Raw genomic sequence first — 21,739 nt, forward strand, 5'->3', positions numbered from 1 at the left:
TGGTCAAAAGTTTTTAGGAAAATTATAGTAAGTGTAAACCTATGATATCAAGTTAAGGAAATGAAATCTTCAAGAGAAATTAAATACAATAAATATTAAGCCCAAAGTAAGTAAATTATTAGCTTAAAAGTTGATAGGAAAATTAGGAAAAAGATATAGAAAATTATAAGAAAGTTTGGAGAGCTTAGAAAACCCTTAGGGAAGCGGTGGAAGAAGTTATCATGCTTATATAGACAAATAAGAAATTACTAGGTCAAGAATTTATCAAATAAGACTATAAATTTAACCTTGGATGGGTTACGGTTGAATATAAAGGTTAAGTTTAGATTTTGAATTATTTACCTAATGATTAGACGTCCTTTTTAAACAGATAAGAAGTTATGGCACCAAAAAGAACCCGAGAAAATCCTACATCTGATGATGAGGAAGTAGCTCCAAAACAAACTAGAGCGTCGCATGATGACGAAGCCGGGCCTAGTAGTAGGCCTACGGAGGAGAGTCTTCAGGCGCCAGTGCAGCAGCAGATGGCCAATCAATCCCAGGTGGGTGTCCCATTATTCAATTAAGTCTTTAATTAGTTTAAGTTATTTTATAAATTAGCATTGCATACGTAAGAAGGATAAACTGAATCAAAACGGAAGGTAACTTCCAACGTGCATTTGTTTATAAGGTAGGAAAGAATTGTTTGGGTTAAAACTGGTTGAATTAGGAAAGATATGTTTGATCATCCTTAAGACAGCTTGTCTCAAAACACCTCCGACTCCTTGATATAAATTGATGATAATGATTGGCTTTCTAGCCACGGTTAAGTCGGTTACCCCCATGAACGATGAGTTTCTACTCCATGTCATGTCTTGATGTTTCTATATAAGTTAGGATACCGTTTTTATCCTAGGGGAGCCACCCGGTTGTATGGGCAACTGGTTTGGTGTATGGGCACCCGAAACCTTGGGTGGGGGTTTATTCCACTCCGGATTTGAACAAGGAATGGGTGCCGTTTTTCACCCTTAGGTGGTCTTGAGACAAGAAGAGTACTGGTCATGGTTATTATGGATAATGTTTTGATTGACAGTACCCTGTCTTAAGTTTAAAGATGTTTGTTTTCTAAAAGAATGCTTTCAATGCTGTCTTCAAGGAATTACTGTGATGGAACGTTAAAAGAAACTATTATTTTAATTGTTCAAAACAATGTGATAGTAAGATAAATGAATCATGTGTGAGTGCGGGGTGGTAAGTGGGGATTGACTAAGGTTGTCAATCATGGACGGGTGGATCTGATTAGTTAGGTAACTATCCATTCCCGCGCACTAAAACGTTTTAGAAACTTCTCACTTGGAAGAGGAATCCACCAACGGCTGTGCCCTCACATATGTTAGGGGGAAAAAAGCGTTGGCTAAGGAAACCATAATCTGAATGAAGTTATAGGGCCTAAATAAGAAATTTTTTTGTAGGTCGTTTGAATACATTGTCCCGTTTCCGCTGCGAGATAGGATTAGGTCTGCTTCTAAGGCTATAGAGCCAAGCCATTGTCAATGGTAAAGGTCTATTCCTTGGATTTTTCTTGTTTAGAGATTCCGATTTTTATAAGGCCTAGAGACCTGTCAAGGATCCCATCCCGATCTCGGTATAGGCGGGTTGGGGACCTTACAGAGAGTGTGCCAATCGTCCTTCAATCGTGCGAGGTACTTGAAGGGGATCGGGGAGCACCACAGACGGAGAGTGAGAGAGAGAGAGAGAAGGAGACACATACACGATGTGGGTGGGGAGACTGTGAAGTGGCAGCTCCCCCTATACAGTATACTCACTATAAGTATAGGGTAACAGTGGGCGGGCGCCCATGACCTGGGTGACCGGTCAAGGCACATAGGCCTTAACCCCAACAACCTCCCACTTAAAGGCCAATGTGCCTTTAAGCAAGATCTACTAGTGTAAAACTAATTGAAGGTGAGATATTCTCTCAACCTATGCCCACTGACTCTCGATGAGCTAGTGCATCCGGCTCTACTGATCGACAAAAATCCCGCTGCGGAAGCCACACAGAGCTAGCTCCAAGCTCTGCAAAGAGTCTACAAGAGCTCATGCACTCCTGCAAGTATCCGTCCAATACCTGCAAACCTCCCCTATGCTCTATGCCGAGATCAGTCATCGAACAACTAATCAACCCTGCTGCAAATGCTCCCACTGCAGCTGCTATGTCGAGCCTCGAGATCAGCATCTCGTACATGAGGACACCGAACATTGATGCAACCCTGGAAACCTCTGCCACCTCGAACTCAGAACTCAACTCATGGCAATCCTGTCCCCTATCATAGAGACCATGGCACTCTGACTCCGAGCTCTCGAGTGACTCCTTGTGCCCACCACATATCACATGTGTACCAAGAGTATCCATTTTTCATGAATCTGCATCAAGCTCTGGCATAAGAATATCAAGAAATGACTCCACAATAGCCGACATCTCAGCATCCATGTGAGTCATCTCTGTCATCACCTCTGATGACTCATCCTGCTGTGACTCACTAGAGCTGTCTTGCTCTACCTATGCATCGGTAGATGCAACCTGCACAACAAGGTCACTGCTGTGCACTCCATGCAAAGCATCCTGCAACCCACAAGCATAGCCTACATCTCAGCATCAAACATGCGCATAGCCGACATCTCAGCATCCATGTGAGTCATCTCTGTCATCACCTCTGATGACTCATCCTGCTGTGACTCACTAGAGCTGTCTCGCTCTACCTATGCATCGGTAGATGCAACCTGCACAACAAGGTCACTGCTGTGCACTCCATGCAAAGCATCCTGCAACCCACAAGCAAAAGAGACTCGCCTGCTCTCTCGCTGTCTACCTGGCTACATGATCACAGAGACAACACCGTCTCTCCCGTGATCCACATGCAATGAGTAACCTGTACCACTCCTGGCACCTCTCGCAATCACTAGCGAACCCAAATGCATCACAAAATCTCGCTCTCGTAGAGAAATCTGACATCCACACTCTAAGCTGACCAATCGAGATCAAACTCACTGTCAAATCTGGTACATAGCGCACATGTCGTAACAAGTAAGATGCACCACTCGGTAATGACAGTCTCACATCTCCTGCACCTGCTATCGCATGCACCGATCCATCGGTCAAACGTACACTGCCAAGCATCCCGCTAGAATAGCTACAAAACCATTCACGATGCGGCGTGACATGAAACATAGCATCTGCGTCTAGCAACCACTGCGAAGGGAGTGCACTATCCACATGTATAGCATCTCGTGCATAGCTCGAGGTAAAAGTGGCATCCCCGTCACTAGTATACTCCGACACTACATCTGCCTCAACTGTCAAAGCAACTGAGTCCATGGCATCACTACATACATCTCTGAGACTGCCATGTCTCCTACAATGTCGCATACGACAAAAACAGCGCCGTCTAATGTGTCCAGAATGACCACAATACCAACATGTTACCTGTCCGCGTGCTCGTGAATGTACATGTCTCACACGAGTCCTTGATGACTCAGATCTATCATATATATCATGTAATCTGCGCCAAAGTGCTCTCGAAGTAGTCTCATACATAACAAGAGCATATACAGATTCCGCAAGGTGCAAAGAGAGTGTAGATAGTGTCATCTCCTCTAGCTCCTGCCATTGATCGTCAGACAAGCATGAAGGTCTACTTGCATCACCACTCAATGGTCCATGCAACCCTCGCTTTGTCAATGCGTCAAGCATACACTCTCTCCATGCTGCAAAGTCTGACCCATCAAACATGCGCATTTCGGAGAGATCATAATCTGAGCGATCACCTGTCTCTGCCATGAGCACAATGTAGCAAACTAGAAAGCAAAATCACCTCACCAAAAACACCTGAAAACTGTCTACAAATATGGCTAGAAACACAATGTAAAACCTGTGAGACACACTCCAAAATAGAGCTCCCGCAATGTCAATACAAGCCTCGCCTGCTCTAGTATCACACTGCAATCAAACGCACTACTTACAAGACGCATTCATGACGACCATAACCTTGTGCATAATCTTCACCGAATCAGCCCTGAAATTCAGCCCAAAATTACAAAATTCTCAGCCCTCTTGCATGGCCAAAAACAGTCCGTAATTCAGCCCCACACTACCAACCGTAGCGCATAAAGAATCATCCCAAAACTTCTCCAAGAAGTTATGACTTGTTCGGTCTGAAGATCACCTGCACACACGTCGTCATAAAGCATACATCTGTGAGCTAATCACCAAGCTCACATTGTGCGGTATCGATGCATACACACACACACAAATCTCCCACCTGCAGAGAACACCGCACGCAAATGCTGAGTGCAACCCGCAATCTCTACCTAGATCGCATAAATGATGCGCATAAAACTCTTGGGAAAATTTCACCAGAGTTTCGTCAGTAAAACGGCCACAAAACCAGTAACCAAACTGACTGCACGCTCAAAACCATGAACAACCAAAGCGCATCAAACCGCACTCCAAATGCATGCACCAATCTCCACACTTTGCATACATCATTGCAAACACCTGCAAATCTAGTACACAAATATCTTCTCTACCTGTGACTGCCAAAAAACATGCTCGAGGCATACATTGCCGAGCTCAAAATGCAATCCCATTAGTCTCCCTGAGCATCAAACCACATAAGGCATACATCGTATCCTCCCACCTGTGAGGAAACTTGCAGCAAATATCAGTCTCATATCTGAGAGCAAACCATGTATGGAATCCTCGACACATAATAAACAACTGCTGCTGCAAAAAATTCAGCGTTCAGAATTTTAAAATTCTGATATGACGAGCGCGTCCGGAGCATGCCAAAACCCCAAGGTAAACTCCTGGATCACATGTATCTGAGTCCGGGTGTGAAAGCTATGCCAAAAACCTCCGTTTCGACCCAAAAACGCAGCATAAACTGCCAAAAGAGGGCTGAAAAATGCAGCACCTCAACCGTAGCTCGAATGAGGTTTCTGATGGCTCAAATGGCTTCGAAAGGGGGGTAAAACGCTAGGACGTTTGGTGGAAACGCTCTCGAAAAGTTGAATTTGCCGATGCCGAAGTCGAAACCCTGTTTGCACTCTTGAAAGTGCGCGCGCGTGGATGCGATTTTGGAAATGAAACTGGCTCTCCGCTGTCGTCGTGACTGTGCACACACGCGCTCCCTCCGCACCTACGCTCTGATACCAATTGAAGGGGATCGGGGAGCACCACAGACGGAGAGTGAGAGAGAGAGAGAAGGAGACACACACACGATGTGGGTGGGGAGACTGTGAAGTGGGAGCTCCCCCTATACAGTATACTCACTATAAGTATAGGGTAACAGTGGGCGGGTGCCCATGACCTGGGCGATCGGTCAAGGCACATAGGCCTTAACCCCAACAGTACGGAGGTGGCATAAACCGCGCCTTGAGCTTCTCTTGGAAATCAGCCCAATTGAAGGAAAGGGCCGTGAATTCCTCGGCTTCCTCTAGGTGCATGGCTAACTGCGCCTCTTGCCATGCGTGGTACCCATTGATGACATCACCAACAAGGTACATAGCTGCCGTCAAAACCTAGCTATTTTCTGTTTTCTTAGTTGTTGCAAAATAAGCATTAAATTAATGCAACCAAGACTGAATAACCATAGCATCCATCTTACCATCATACTTACTAAAAGTCAACTTCTCTCTGATTGGGTTGTTGGAGTCTGAATCTCGGCTTGCACCACTTGAGGAACTACCAACATCTTTGATTGGTTCGAACTTCGAGGTAAGAACCTGTCGAACCAGTTGTTGAGTACGGAGGTCCCTATGAACCTCACAATTGGCCTCCAAGGCCGCTCGTGTTGCTTCGGCTTCCAAGCATGTTTGCTCACGCTCACGCTCACGTTCAATAGTCGCCTTACTCTCTGCTTTTCTTTCTTTTTGTTCATCGCGCTTGCGTTCCAAGGCAATGTGAGAGATAATTTTCACACACAAGAGATTATAGAGTAGAGAGAGAGAGAGAGAGAGAGAGAGAGAGAGAGAGAGAGAGAGAGAGAGAGAGAGAGAGAGTACACATGATATACGTGGTTCACCCATTGTTGGCTATGTCCACAGGAAAGCAACCACTCAATGGCTTTAGTACTTCAAAACAAAAAGTAGGTTACAAAGGGATTATACCCTTTTGGAGCTCCCGCCTTGTTTCACTCTCACCACCTCACACTCACTTTGTTGCATCAACTTCACACTATGAAATGTGTGTAGAAATGGCCTCCTTTTATAGGCCAAAAGGGCTGCCCTCTCTCATGAGAGGCAGCCATGTGTAGCCACCCTTGTGTAGATAAGTCCAAATCGGATCCTCCAATCCGCCCATGTGTGGCCGTCCTTGAGAACGCTTTTGAATTTGGCCACCAGCCACGAGTCATTGACTTTCGACCATCGGGCACCGGCCATTGACTATCAGCCACCGACCAACCGGCCAACCGACTGGTCGTTTTTCGACCACTTTTCGATCGTGGTCCGGCCATAATATTCCGGAGAAAAGGAATATTTCGGCAAAAAGGAATGTTTGGGTTCGAGACTCGGCGTTAAAATTTTTGTTTCCGGTGAGTGATTTTTTTTCACGTGCGATGGCTTCTCCTCATAATGGGGGCCTTATAAATGTGCATTTTTAACACAGAAAATTACAAGGGATAAACCAGGCTCCATACTTAACAATCTCCCACTTGGAAACTGATCTCCAAACCAAACCTGTGACTGCTTTCCATCCTGGCTTCTTATCCTTGAATGCCGATTGAAGGTGAGAAAAAGCTCAACTTCTCCTTGTTGACCACCTTTGTAAACATGTCTGCAGGATTTTCACTTGTATGCACCTTTCCTAGCTTTAGCTGTCCCTCTTCCAAAAGAGTACGTATGAAGTGATATATTACCTCAATGTGCTTTGTCCTTGAATGAAAGGCTGAGTTCTTTGCAAGATGGATAGCACTTTGGCTATCACTGTACAAGACACAATTGTCTTATTTGAATCCAAGCTCTTCTAGGAATCTGTGAAGCCACAAAATTTCTTTGCTTGCCTCCGTTATTGCTACATACTCTGCTTCCGTGGTAGAAAGTGAGACCACTTTCTGTAGCTTTGAAGCCCAGCTTACTATTGTGCCTCCAATCGTGAAGACATAGCCAATAGTGCTCCTTCGAGTATCTTTGTCACCTGCCATATCTGCATCAGCATACCCTTCTAGAAAAATATCAGCTCCTCCAAAATACAAAGCATTTGTTGTTGTCCCTTTTAGATACCTAAGTATCCACTTCACAGCTTTCTAGTGCTCTTTACCTAGGTTTTCCATGAACCTACTTACAACTCCCACTGCATATGCAATGTCTGGCCTTGTCCAGACCATAACATACATAACAGAACCTACTGCTGTAGCATATGGAACTTTAGGCATATAGGCTATCTCCTTTTGTGTCTTTCGACACATATCCTTGGTTAGTTTAAAGTGACTAGCCAAAAGTAGAAACCATTTTTGAATTTTGCATTGCAAACCTTTCTAGTACCTTCTTGACGTAATCCTCTTGAGATAGTTTTATTGTCTTCTTCGTCCTTTCCCTTGATATCTTCATACCAAGTATCCTCTTTGCATCACCTAAATCTTTCACTGAAAAAGATTTAGACAGCTCCTCTTTTAGGTCTTTGATGTCCTGCATGATAGCACTTTCAACCAGCATGTCATCAACATACAACATTACGATGATGAACTTCCCATCTCCCAAATTCTTCATGTAGACGCAATGATTTGAGTTGCATCTTCTGAATCCATGATCTAACATCCATCGTCGAACTTCAAGTACCATTGTCTTGATGCTTTCTTTAAACCATACAAGCTTTTCTTTAATCTGCAAACCATTTTCTCCTTACCTTTTACTTCATACCCCTTTAGTTGAAGCATGTAAATTTCCTTCTCTAAGTCACCATAAGGGAATGCCGTATTTACATCCATTTGCTCAAGCTTTAGATCATGAACAACCACAAGGCTTAAGACAAGCTTAATTGAGTTCATTTTTACAACATGAGAAAATATTTCATTGAAGTCAATACCTTTCTTCTAAGAAAACCCTTTTACCACAAGCCTAGACTTGTACCTTTTCTTCCCACCTTCTTCTTCCTTCAGCTTGTACACCCATTTGTTTTGAAGTGTCTGCTTACCTTTAGGCAACTCAACCAAATCCCATGTTTGGTTGCGATGTAGTGAGTCTATCTCCACTTGCATGCTCTTCGTCCATTCTTCTTTGGATTCATGTTGCATAGCTTCTTCGTACGTATGATTCCGACTCTCCAGAACCTGAGATCAAGAGATGGTCGAAGGAAGGAACAAACCCTTCTGGAGGTCTACTTGCTCTTGTAGATCTTTGGGGAATAGGTTGAGGCTCCTCATTTGGTTGACATTGTTGCACATTGTCACCATTTGTAGTCCTTGAGTCTTCACCATCCTCAAGCTCCATGTACTCATCACCTGTTTCTTTTGTTTGTTTTCTTTCCAAGTAATCTTTGTACATATTTTGGTCGTTAAAAATCACATCCCTACTCCTTAATATTTTACTATCTTCAGGATTCCATAGGCGATATCCAAAGTCACCTTCTCCATAGCCAATGAAAAAACACTTTTTGGACTTTGAATCTAGCTTTGATCTTAGGCTTCTATCTATGTGCATGAAAGCCTCACACCCAAACACTTTGAGAAATGCATAATTCACTGGTTTACCTGTCCATGACCCTTCTGGAACTCCCCCATCCAATGCCGTTAAGGGTGACCTATTGATTAAGTACACAGACGTACTTACAGCTTCGAGACAAAGCTCAAGTGGTAGGCCTGCATGTAGCCGCATGCTCCATGATTGTCCTATTCATCCTTTCCAAAATCCCATTTTGTTGAGGTGTGCTTGGTGTTGTCCTTTGCCTCCGAATGCCATATCTAGCATAGAAACTTTCAAAAGCTTGGCTGCAATATTCGCATCCATTGTCGGATATGAGGCATTTAACCTTGGTACCTGTTTCATTCTCCACAAAGGCTTTCCATCTTTAAAATATGGAAAATACATCGGAATTTCTTCATGACACAAACCCATGTTTTTCTAGACGCATTGTCTATGAATGTTACATAGTACAATGAGCCACCGAGTGATGGTGTATTTGCTAGACCCCAAACATCACTATGAACCAACTCAAGTTTTTTATTTTGTCTTTCATTTCTTGATTTTGGAAATTTTAACCTCTTTTGTTTAGCATAAACACAATCTTCACAGAATTCTAAGTACACTTCTTTCAAACCTGGCAGAACCTTCTTTGTTTGAAGGATTTGCATTCCTTTGGCACTCATATGCCCAACCCGGTAGTGCCACACCGCACTGTGAACTTTTGTAGTTGTTGCACAAGCTGAAGGTTGCATGCTGATAGTACACAAGTAAAAAGTACCGAACTTCTCTCCCTTGGCAACCACCAAAGATCCCTTTGAGATCTTCCACCGTTTGTTTCCGAATGCAATGTTGTGACCTTCATCGTCCAATTGTCCTGTAGAGATCAAATTTTTCCGAAGAGAAGGAACATGCCTAACATCTTTAAGCTTCTATTGATTTTTGTTAGCAGTTGTGACAGAAACTGTATCTTTGCCGACAATCTCACAAGCTTCATCATCTCCCAAGTATACATACCCAAAATTACCTTTGGTGTAATCTTGGAAATGTTGCTTGTGTGGTGTCACATGGAATGAAGCCCTGGAATCTACTATCCAGGAATTAGACACATTGTCTAATGAGAGCATTAGAGCATCTTGCTCTACTTTACTTGCCACATTGGCCTCCGATGTTGGCTTGTTGTCTTGAGACTCAATCTCCTTCTTCTTCTTAGACCAGCAATCCTTCTTGACGTGGCCCTTCTTCTCGCCGTAGTTCCAACATTCAAGAACTGACTTTGTGCGTGACTTGCTCCGTCTTGAGTGATCACAACCCTTTTGGTTTTTGAACCTCTCGTTAGGCCTTCCTCTTGTTTCCACTGACAGTGCAACACTTGATGATTCTCTTGTGCTTCTCCTTTGTATTTCCTCGCTTAGGAAAACACCCACAACATCATCAAACTTAAGAGTATTTGTGCCAGAAATAAAATTACTTACAGCCATCAAAGGCTTTCCCAACTATCCGGTAGAGATGATAGTATAAGGAGAGCTCTCACTTCGTCATCAAAATTCATTTTCACCGATCGAAGTTGACTTATGTTTGTGTTAAAGTCATTTAGATGTTCTACAACTGAACCATTCTCTACCGTCTTTAGAGTGAACAAGCGCTTCATAAGAAATACCTTATTGGATGCCGATGGTTTCTTGTAGAAGTCGTCAAGTGACTTCATCAAGTCCTTCATGGTCTTCATCTCCGAAATATAGAAGGCCACCGTTGACACCAAGCTTAACCGTATTTTTCCCAATGCCTTTCGATCAAGGACAATCCATGCTTCATCTGCCATTGTTGCGGGCTTCTTCGTAAGACCGCCTAGTGGCAAATAGAGGTTCTTCAGGTAGAGATAGTCTTCAATTTGCATCTTCCAATGTTGTTATCTTTTTATTGTTGAACTTCTCAATCTTGAGCTTCCCTTCCTCCATAACTCCCACTCAATTCAAGGAATCCTTTCCTTGAGATACTTTAGCTACGAGCAAACCTTGTTCTGATACCAGTTGTTAGAAAATATGACGTAGCTAAGTAGATAGTTGAGTAGATTACTTAATGGAGAGAGATAATTTTCACACACAAGAGATTATAGAGTAGAGAGAGAAAGAGAGAGTACACACAATATACGTGGTTCACCCAATGTGGGCTACGTCCACGGGAAAGCAGCCACTCAATGGATTTAGTACTTCAATACAAGAAGCAGGTTGTAAAGGGATTATACCCTTTTGGAGCTCCCGCCTTGCTTCACTCTCACCACCTCACATCCACCTTGTTGCATCAACTTCACACTATGAAACGTGTGTAGAAATGGCCTCCTTTTATAGGCCAAAAGGGTTGCGCTCTCTCATGAGAGGCAGCCATGTGTAGTCGCCCTTGTGTAGATAAGTCCAAATGGGAACCTCCAATCCGCCCATGTGTGGCGTCCCTTCAGAAGACAAGTCCGCTTTTGAATTCGGCCACCGGCCATTGACTATCGGCCAGCGGCCAACCGGCCAACTGACAGGTCGTTTCCCGACCACTTTCCGGTCGCCGTCCGGCCATAATATTCCGGCAAAAAGGAATATTGCGGCTCAAGACTGGGCGTTAAAATTTTGGTTTCCAGCGAGTCATTTTTCTTCACGCACGATGGCTTCTCCTCTAAATGGGGGCCTTACAAATGTGCATTTTTTAACACAAAAAATTACAAGGGGTAAATCATGCTCCATACTTAACATGGTCGCCCACCTTAGTCGTGAGCATGCCTATCTTCTTTTGCTGCACAACGGAGATGTCCCTATCTGTGGAAAGTGGGAGAGAAGCAGAGCGTCGCTAGCACATGCAAGCCGCTTTTAGCCTCCTCCAAAAAATATCTTGGATACCAGTGAAAGGGCGATGGTAATGCGTGTGCTAGTCTCCACCCAACCATGCTATCTTATAGCCTCCCCCTAGCGTACACATTGTCCGACCGTGCCGGTGGCCTTGCCCGTAGGACCCATGTCCTTACAACGCCAGACCTTGCTCCCCGTGCAACACTGACTTCGAGCATCATAATGAGAGGATGCCATGGTGAAAAGCAAGGGGGCCAAAGGACATCCTTGCTTAATAGACCTTTTAACCTCAAAAGAGCCCACAATTTTGTCATTAAACAGGAGCTCTGATTTGCTGCCAATGCTTAGTGTGCGTATGAGGCAACAAAGGCGAGGCCCAAAGCCTAGAGCTCTCATGACTTCTTCTATATAGGACCATTCTATTCTATCATAGGCTTTGTCGAGGTCCCAGCTGCAGCAAGATGCACTCTTTCTTGGACAAGGATGCATACTCTATTCCTACCATTGCTGCCAAGATATTGTCATATATAGATCTCCCTTTAATGAACCCGTGTTGATGGGGAGAGATGATCCGACTTAGGAGGGGGGCAAGTTCGAGAGCTATCGCCTTGGCAATAATTTTGTATGCTACTGACATCATCGTAATAGGATGCCAATGTTTAAGGTGAGAGTAGCAGATCTGTTTGGGGATGGGCTTGATAAGACCTCTCTTAACACTTGCATCCAACAACTCTTCGGAAACAGCTTGATTGGCCATCCGTATGATTGGACCCTTGAGATCATCCCAAAATTCCCTGAAGAATCCAGTCGTTAGTCCATCCCAACCGGGGGACTTTTCATTGCCAAGAGCTTTTAGTGCTGTTGAGCATTCCTCCTCAGAGAAGGCCTTTTCCATGCGATTGGCTTCCTCCTGGGGAACCTTCTTTTCAACACTCCCAAGTAAAGACGCTCAGGCATCTTCCACTTCGTGAGATTGGGTCTCTGGTTGGCCGATAATCTGTCTAAGATTCTTGAACATAAGTCCAGCCATCTCATCCTGGTTTTGAATTGTATTCCCTTTCTCATCATTGAGCACTTGCACGCGTCCTCGACTCTTCCTCACTTTTAGAGCCCTAAACAAATGTGCTTGGTTAGAAGGCTGTGATTGAAGGAAAGTCTCCCTAGAGAGAAATCTCGCCTTCTTTATTTCCTCTAACTGTTCGTTGGCCAGGTGAGATTTAGCTTCAATCCATCGCTTGTGCTCATCCTCGGTAGCCAGTCCGGTAGACTTCCTAGAGGCTGATTGCTTTATCTCCTCTGTGAGATGTTTGATATGTGCCTCGTTGGATTTTTTAACCCCAGGACCCGAAGTTTTGATAGCTTTTTGTACACTCCGAACAAATATATTCCAAGCACTAGGTTTATTCATCCCCACATCTTTCTTGAGCTTTCCCAATGCTTTCTTGGTGATTCTTCTGAAGAGAGGGTCTTTGAACAGGTGTATCCCTATAACAAGAAGGCTTTCTCCTCTCTCGAGGATTGCCAAACCCCCCCCCTCCCCTTTATCTTTCTTGAGTTGTAAAAGTAATGGTATGTGATCTGAGAGGCTTTTTGTTGAGATTCCCAATGCTTTCTTGGTGATGCTTCTGAAGAGAGGGTCTTTGAGCAGGTGTGTCCATGTAACAAGAAGGCTTTCTCCCCTCTCGAGGATTGCCAACCCCCCCTCCCCCCCCTTATCTTTCTTGAGTTGTAAGTGTAATGGTATGTGATCGGAGAGGCTTTTTGTTGAGATTACCTTCATCTCTAGCATTGATGAGATCCAGTCAGCTTGATGAGATCAGTAGCATCTGTCCAGCCAGGAGGCAGTGTGGGTGTACTGAAGGCTTGCATAGGTGAATCCAGGCATGCTATTCCATGGGCTCACTTCCCACAAGTCAATCATAGCCCACTTCTCACATAAGCTCAGCCATCTAGACTTTTTTGAGCCAACCAGTAGACTGGCGGAGCCTATTCTGTCCTTGCTTTTCTCGACCATATTGAAATATCCAACCATCAGCCACTTCCCTTCGATCGGAGTATCCCTGAGATGCATCCACAATTTAGCTCTATCCTTTGCGTTGCAAGGGCCGTAAACATTTACTATGGTGATAGGTTGATTGTCCCATCTGATTCTAACACCAAGGACTCTTCTGGAGGGGTGGTTTAGAACCATCTTTGGCTCCAAATCTCTATCAGCAATGAACAAGACACCACTGAAACCGCCGCTTCCTTCCCCATAAAAGATAAATTTTTTCGTACAGCCTATTTTCTCATGCTACAAGTATCAAAACGGTGCTCTTGGATGGCCTAGCAATTGACTACCTTCTCTTTCTTCACTTCTACCCAGAAGAGAGTTCCCATCTTCCGGTTTTTTAATCCCTTCACGTTCCAAGATTGAATAGAGAGAGTATCTATCATTAGGAAAGGGGGACAAATTCTTCTGCCTCCAAGGACTCTTCAACAGAGTTCCCATTCAGGTTGTCCTCTTCCATTGGATCCTTTTTTTGTTGGAACTTGCATGGTATCCAGCTTGGAAGTGAAAAGGTCCTCTTGATTCGTCTTCCCCAAAACTTTGAATATGTTGTCATATAGGAAAGGAGACTTTGGGAAATCCGGCGGGAGACCTTTGATTTGTCCCAAGTCCCTAGCCTTCGCTTTGAACCATTTACATGAATATGACATACTTGTTGCCAGCCCTCATCTTTTGACCTAAGAGTTGGAGAAATCACGATCTTATGCATTATTGGGGTGGTGTCCTTTGCTGAACGGTGGATGAAAAGCGGTAGCTTTGGATGGTCTTGCCCTTACCCCGGTTGCCCTGATCTTGTTTCTCCACATCTTTATCCAAGTTGACTTTATTTTTCCCACCCTCTGCCTTGCCAAGATTTTTAGTAGTCTTCTTTGTTGGATCTACTGTATTTGTGCCACCCAGTGGGGTAGCCTGTCATTCTCTTCTCTCATCTGTAGGCTTTAACACCTCAGCAAGACACGCCCTCGCATAATGCCCAAATTTGTTGCATTTGAAGCAGGCCCTGAAGAAGGTGTTAAAGTTAAGAGGAATGATTTTTAGTCTTGCCCGAACATTCACCACCAAGTTCTTTGGCTGTGTCTTTCGCAGATCCCACCAGATACAGACCTTGTTTGCTGCTACACCTGAGGCTCTGGCAGATGGGACAAAAAGTGGATCACGAAGCGAAGCTACGAGGTCCTTCAAGTTCTTCCTAAGCCATATGGGGAGGTTGACAAACTCCACCCATACTAGGCAGAGATCCTTGAATGCCTCATTAGATTCAAACAGAGGGTCCCAAGGGAGCACGCACATCGACGCGTGATTGAAAAACAGTGGGATTTTTGCCAAGGCCCTCTCAATCATTGTACTGTCCTTAAACTGAACTGGCACAAATCCTTTTGCTATATATTGGGTGAACATTATCGAGTCGTGCTGATTCAAAACCAGTGGACTGCATAGCCAATTATTGAGCTCAATTCTATTGAGAACTCTCCCCATAAACCCCAAGACCATATTGGAATTTTCAACCTTCACAAGTTGTCTTTTCACAATGGCAGGGGGAACAACCATCATAACGGCATCTTCCACCTCAACACGCTGCGGGAGCGCCTTCTTGAGTGCTTGGAAAGCTCTATCCCCTTTTTCCACTTCAGCAGCATCCTCTTGTGTCGCCAAATCTTCGCACAACCTTTTGTTCAATGATAGTGCACAAAGGATTGTCACTAGGTCTTTTTTCACCCGCGTCTTTCTTTGTTTCAGTTCCTCCTTACTCAGATTGATAAGGGAGCTTTGACCGCTATCATCGGCACCCGATTAAGCAAAGTCGCCTGTCGGCTCGATAGACTTTAGAGCGTTGGGCTGCTCTTTGCCTACCACTGCTTCGACGTAGGATGGCTTAGAAGAGCTCTCCATGGCGCGGTGAAAGGCCTCACCGACACCAAGTCACAATAGGGTTTCAAGGGGATAATAATCACCCCAACAAAAAGATAATAATCGCAAGGACCCAATAGATAATAATCACAAAAGCTAGTAATTGCAAGACTCTTTTAGATAATAATCGCAAGGGCGCAATAGATAATAATCCCAAAAGCTAATAATCGCAAGACTATACTCAGGCGTGCTGCTGTTGGGGAGGGGGGGGAGGTGATGCATCGCGCGTGCAAAAGGTCTTACTGCTTAATGCACTGTGCGTGTTGCTTAGCTCATGGATCCTCAAGCAAGAGAACCAAGAGCAGCTCGCAAGGCCCTTGTTGGCTCAAGGAGCAAAATTGCCTCCCCTAGAAACACTTCAGACCGGCTCTGAGCGCTTCAGAGCACTACAAGCGGCAATCCTGATAGGGGGTGAGCGAAGGATACGGGGCGAAAGGAAGACCTGAAAGTTCAGGCCAACAAGAGTGCCAAGCCTAAGTGGTTCTTCTAACTCCAAATTTACTAGGAGCACCACCAGCTTGCAGCACAATAGAGGCCTCAAAGCATGAAATCGAGCGAACCAAAGGAGCCTTAAGTAGCTTGTAGCAAAACCCAGGACTCCCACTAAGCTTATGGACTCACTGCCTACCCTGTCTTGCTTCGTCGCTTACTGCTGACTCGTAGCCATCGCTAACCAACCTTGCTATTTGCATCTTTATATAGTGGTGTGTTGTATGTACAACAATATTTATATTAGGCCATGTGTGTACTACAATCTTTCTCATCATGTTTTGGACTTTGACTCTTGACAATGGAAGCACCTCTAGTGTTGGAAGAATCTTTTACTCCATGTATAACGATGCTAAAGATTCAAAATAAGCAAACAAGCATCTCAAAGTCAACAAAATTCTGGCGGTCCTCGTGTTTCACATCTATGTTCATATCATTCGTCAATAAATGTGGGCATCTCCAAATTGACATCATCGTCCTCCTTTTTATCATCGACATACACGTCATACAGTTCTTTTAATCTTTCAAAAATATTGGGATCACTTTGTCAAAGGAGTCTCATGCATTCAAGAAACATTCGGGTGATACCATGTAAAGTTAGACTACATAAGTCTTAACATCATAATTTTTGGCTTTCTAGATGCAACAAAAAAAGTTGTTATCGACGTATATAGCAACGCTTAACGTCGCTATCTGCGTCCTTGTAAAATTGTCGAAATTTGCGTTGATATACGTGTGGAAAGGCTTTATTTGCGACGCAGATAGCGACGCAAATATAGACACAGATAGCGACGTAGATTCCAACGGAAGTATAGACGCATATATCGACGACCATAACAGAAAGAAAATTTATTGGATAGAGGACATGTAGCCTGGCCAGTGCCCAGTGAAAAGATGGACACAGCCACCATAGCCGGACTTCCTGCCCTCTGCCCAAGAAAGCGAGCAGCACCAAAATCAACCATGCTCCCGCAGAAATTTCGGCAGAGTTCCCTTCATTTTTACATAAATTTTTCAAAAAAAAACATATCATGTATACGCCTCCTACATGCTATCCATGTAGGATCTCACATGAGATTTAAGGCCAATGAAAGAAATGAAATGAACTTTGTGCAAAACCATAACCGTACCAACTTAAAAGCATAACCATAACTTAAAACCATAACCGGCCATAACCACTTTGATCAAAACCATAATGGAGATAACCATAACCATAAACAAAATTAACAATAATCATAAGTTAAACATAACCATAAACAAAAACCTGAACCATAACTATGTCTATACAAGAATAGGAGAAATAACCATGTCTATACAATGACAATGACAATAACCATAACCATAAGGAAAACAATAACTGTCTGAACAATAACCATAACCATATATGTCTATACAAAAAAGAGACACAGAAGCGTGTCTGTGTCTCACAAAGCATATATATGAAATCCGGTCCACTGATGACTAGGCGTCACAACCTGCACATAGGACAAATCACAAAACTAGTATTGATATTACTTCACATATACTTACTTAATTAAATTAACTCACACATATTAACGTTTCACCTCAAGTGATCAACGAGACTGTAAGGCCTCCCAATCTACAGGCTTTTCTGAAGCATCAAGATCATTCAATACTTCATAGATACCTCTGCAATATCCATCTGACTCCTCCTAGCGTGTCGGGGCTCGATGCATCGCAAGATTCTGCGTTTATACAAAAATCAAAGTAATAAGAATACATGATTCATCGCGTTTTAAAAAACGCCATAGTTAAGATTGGATTAGAAACTCACAAACTCATAGCGAAAGGTGTCGAAGCCTCCGCTGCCAAGATGAGATGTCCCCCTGGTCATCTGTCGTATCTGAGCGGCCTCACGCTGCTGTTTGAACCGCGTGTCCACTGTCCGCTCATCCTCCCTAATTTACAGCCACGTCTCGTGTGGGATGCCCGAAGGGGGACTTTCGTGTTGGGATGGGTTAGAGGGACTTTCATAGTTTTGAGTGCATGATGGATACTTACCTTTCATTTCACATCCTGTCTTTACTTTTCTTGCATTCTATTGTTTTAGAATGCTAAAGTGAAGTTTCACCTTACATAATTTTAATACATTTTACTCACACACACACATACATGGTTTTTGGACTTAGGAAGACCATAGGGTTCATTGTGCAAGGTTGTTGCAAAACTCAGGCCATTGGATTCTTTGGCTGGATGAGCACCACATGGCAAGGGTCTTTGTAAAATAACTTTGTTGTCCTTTTTGTTTCCTTACATCACCTTCTTTCAATAACAAGTGTCCCTAAGAGATTAAAGTCTTCTTAATAGAAAGCTAAAAGTTTGGAATAGGAAGGTATTCTCCAAGGCAGCATTTACTTTCTCTACATGCTTGAAAATGACTTTAGAGATCAAAACATTAAGCAAAATATTCATAGGAGTTTGATCTTATGATGTAGTCTTCGAGAAAGTCCTTTTTGTCTAAGCGGCAAGTTTTCTCTTTATACAAATACAAAATGGAAATACTAATAGAAATTTTTAAATTTGTAAAATATTCGAACCTTTTTTTAATATATTTTATCGGGTTTTTTCTCCTTTGCCATCCTTTGCAACCGGCTAATCTCGATTTTCGATCGGCTTAAGCTTAAGCTCAGATACATCTTTCTCAAACACTGAGGTATTGATAAACAATTCTCTCATTTAAGGATTTTTAAAAAAAATCACTTCACTAAATTGTTTAATTATTTTCTATGCTTATTTGAAAGCATTAAAATATTATTTTGTTATGATTTTTAATTATCTTTTTATTTTACTTCCTTTTTGTTTTATTATGTTTCAAAATATTGATGTGCAATGTGCACCATTTACCTTATTATTGGGGCTCTTTCATAATATATAAGCCATTTGGGAGTAGCGAGTACCGACTAGAAGAACATAAAAAAATGGCCTGATTGAGACTTACCTTAATTGTTATTTAAATTTTATTTGTTTTCTCTAAGAAGCCTGATGTAGACCATAATGAACTTTCACATTGTTTTTTAGGACTCCATAAGGCCATTGTAAAAGGGTTACAATTTGGGTGCAATTGTGGACCATTGGTTAAAAAGCTTGTTGATTAGGATGCTCTCAAGATAAGATTGCATAGAAGAAGAAGAAGGTCACAAACTATGGCGAGCTGAGGGTCTGAGTGGGCTAGTAGCTGAGGTTTGGTGGACTAAGTGCAGCCATACGGTTGTGCAGCAGCCCTGAGTAATCTCCTCCACGCGCTCACCTTTTGCCTGTGGTAGCGTTGAAGTTCTATCGAGCATCTCATCTCATCTTCAACGCGCCGTTTATAAATACATTAAGCGGGACCACAGAGAGAGAAAGACCTGTCGACGCCTCTTCGGCCTCGCTCTCAAGAGCTCGTTGGCAGCTGTACGCTATCGTCGTCCACTTGTTGGTAACAGCACCGTGGGGCAGCAACAACTTTTGCTTGGTGATAATCGCGATTATTAGTGCTAGCCCTAGTAAATAATCGTTGTTTTTCTCGCTACCCTCTAGAGACCTTAGCCTTGGAAATAAAGCCTTTTTGGAGCTTATGCCTTAGCATTCCTAAACGATTATTAACTTTTTCTGTTAAAAAAAAGAGGAGGTCACTACTTGGTTGATAGAGCCTTTGGCCTTCAAGATCCTCAACTTAACCAAGTGGTGTAAATCTGCGACACTTGCTAATGGAACTTGACGTTCTGGCCGCAAGTGAGGACATTGTCAAATTTTCACAGATGTTAGCGACAGGAAAAAGGTCCCAAATGGAGCTAGCTGTGCCAATGGATGTAGGCGGTGGCTCGGTCTCGAGTCTTACCATAGCCCGAGCAAGATTTTTCAAGCAAATTAAAACCCGAGCAAAGATCTAAATGGAAGCCATCAAAACCACCATTACAAGCCATCCGGGTCCAAAAGTAAGGCTCAATGTAAAACCCTGTTCTAGGAATAGTTCAATTGGACGGTATTATTGTGAACATATAAGCTTGCTGCTCCATTAGGTAGAAATGAAACATCTCATTAAACTTAAGAGCGTGCTCCTTGCTATGAAGATGCATGTTGCCGCTCACAAAGATGAGCATACCACCACCTGGGCAGAAAGCTAGCAATCTACTCTTAAAGCATTGTGCTTACACTATTGGTATGTGAGGCTTGGTGCTTGCTTGCGATGGCTTGCGTGCCCGCGAGCCTCTGACCCTCAAACATAAGTCTCGGTAGAGCGACACTAGGCCCATGAGCCTATTGGTGCATGACTATTGTGTGTCCATGCATCTCTCTCTCTCTCTCTCTCTCTCTCTCAACGTAAATCCTGATCATAACATTGAAAAAAATCTATATTTAATGGCAATGTTATGAGCAAGAAATTCCATAATTCTTCAGAGGGGTCCCCTTGCAAAAATTTATAACACTTTACACAGACATTTGGTGATGCTAGCCCTCTTGGTGAAAGAACAAAATGCTTACTTATGTAGCAGCACACCTCAAGCACTGCTACATAAAATTAATTTTCAGCATGGTTAAGGTCATGTGGTGTGTACCAGCAGCGTAACTCTAAACAAAAACACCTCAAGGGCTTCAAGACCTTCTCCTGCTCATGCGCCATTGCTGTGGAGTGAGTGCCTTTGTGACCGAAAGGGCATGACTCTCCTTCATCTCTTCAGCAAGGGTGGAATTTACAAGACGGTGGCATTCCAAGACTCTCTCGCCCTTGAATGCGGCAGAAGCTGCAATCTCAACCATGATGCTTGCACCACATCCTTCGGATGTGTCAAGAACAGACAAGAAAGTGGGTTGAGTTTGCTCAGCAATGCAGCGCCCTCCACAACTTTCTTCCAGACACCCATTGCAGACACGCTGTACATTAAATGCAAACCCAAAATTTCTCTCTCTCTCTCTCTCTCTCTCTCTCTCTCTCAGGTACGCGCCAGGCTACCCAACTATTTCTTCTCCCTCCGTCCCAAAGTGCACACATAGGTGAGGAAAGCTGCAGAGGAGGGGATGAGATGCCTCCCTCTCTCAACGGCTCTCTCTTCCGTCTATGTGGACGCTATGAACGAGCAAAAATATGACTAAGGAAACAGCGACAACAACCTGTCGACGAGCAAAAAATATGACAAAAGAAGAAGCTGTGGAGGCATCTCTCTCTCTCTCTCTCTCTCCCCTCTTGCTTGTGCAGACATGGAAACGCCGCAGGCTGGGGGGCATAACTCGAGTTCTCGCAATCCCATGCGCATTTGAGAATGAAGTAATCCCCCGCCGCACCTGCTTGCACAACCCGCGCACGTCGACGTGCAGTGCTACCGAAATGTTTTGTTCTCTTGGTTTAATCCCATCTCCACAACCGCACGGCGGCGTGCAGTGCTACATGAATGTTTTGTTCTCTTGGTTTATCCCCTAGCTGCACCTGTCTCCACAATCGCACGGCGACGCGCATTGACATGGGCATTTTGATCTCTTGGTTTAATCCCCCGCTCTCATGGTTTAATCCCCCGCCACGCCTGCTTCCACAACTGCATGCATTACTAATGGAATGTAACCCACCATTGTTTCAATAAATTTTACTGGGCTCTAGTCTCAGGGGCTCTACCTGTGGTGGTGGCAGGCTAGGTGCTAGAGCTATCTCTCGTCATCCTCATGTGGCATCTCCCAAGGTGGTAGAATACGACGTGACAAAAGAAGCCTAGGAGGTGATCTCTCTAGTGGTGTCTCTCGAGGACTCGGTAGCTGTGGAGCTAGCGTGGTCATCGTGGGTAAGCATAAATCATCATGTCTAAGTCGAGGGTAG

The 21,739-nt window shown here is 43.7% G+C and overlaps 1 long non-coding RNA gene across 3 annotated transcripts in view; it reads left to right on the top strand.

The window, feature by feature from the left end:
• The window catches only part of LOC147448906 (uncharacterized), an 85,930-nt gene that overhangs the window by 34,212 nt on the left and 29,979 nt on the right, over positions 1-21,739 (top strand). For all 3 annotated transcript variants that reach the window (XR_015189523.1, XR_015189524.1, XR_015189522.1), the window contains exon 3: positions 371-542. This is a non-coding gene — a long non-coding RNA (uncharacterized LOC147448906). The remainder of the gene's footprint in view (positions 1-370; positions 543-21,739) is intronic.

Source organism: Adiantum capillus-veneris, chromosome 10, assembly GCF_014529385.1.
Source record: "Adiantum capillus-veneris isolate H3 chromosome 10, ASM1452938v2, whole genome shotgun sequence".
Taxonomy (NCBI): Eukaryota; Viridiplantae; Streptophyta; class Polypodiopsida; order Polypodiales; family Pteridaceae; genus Adiantum; species Adiantum capillus-veneris.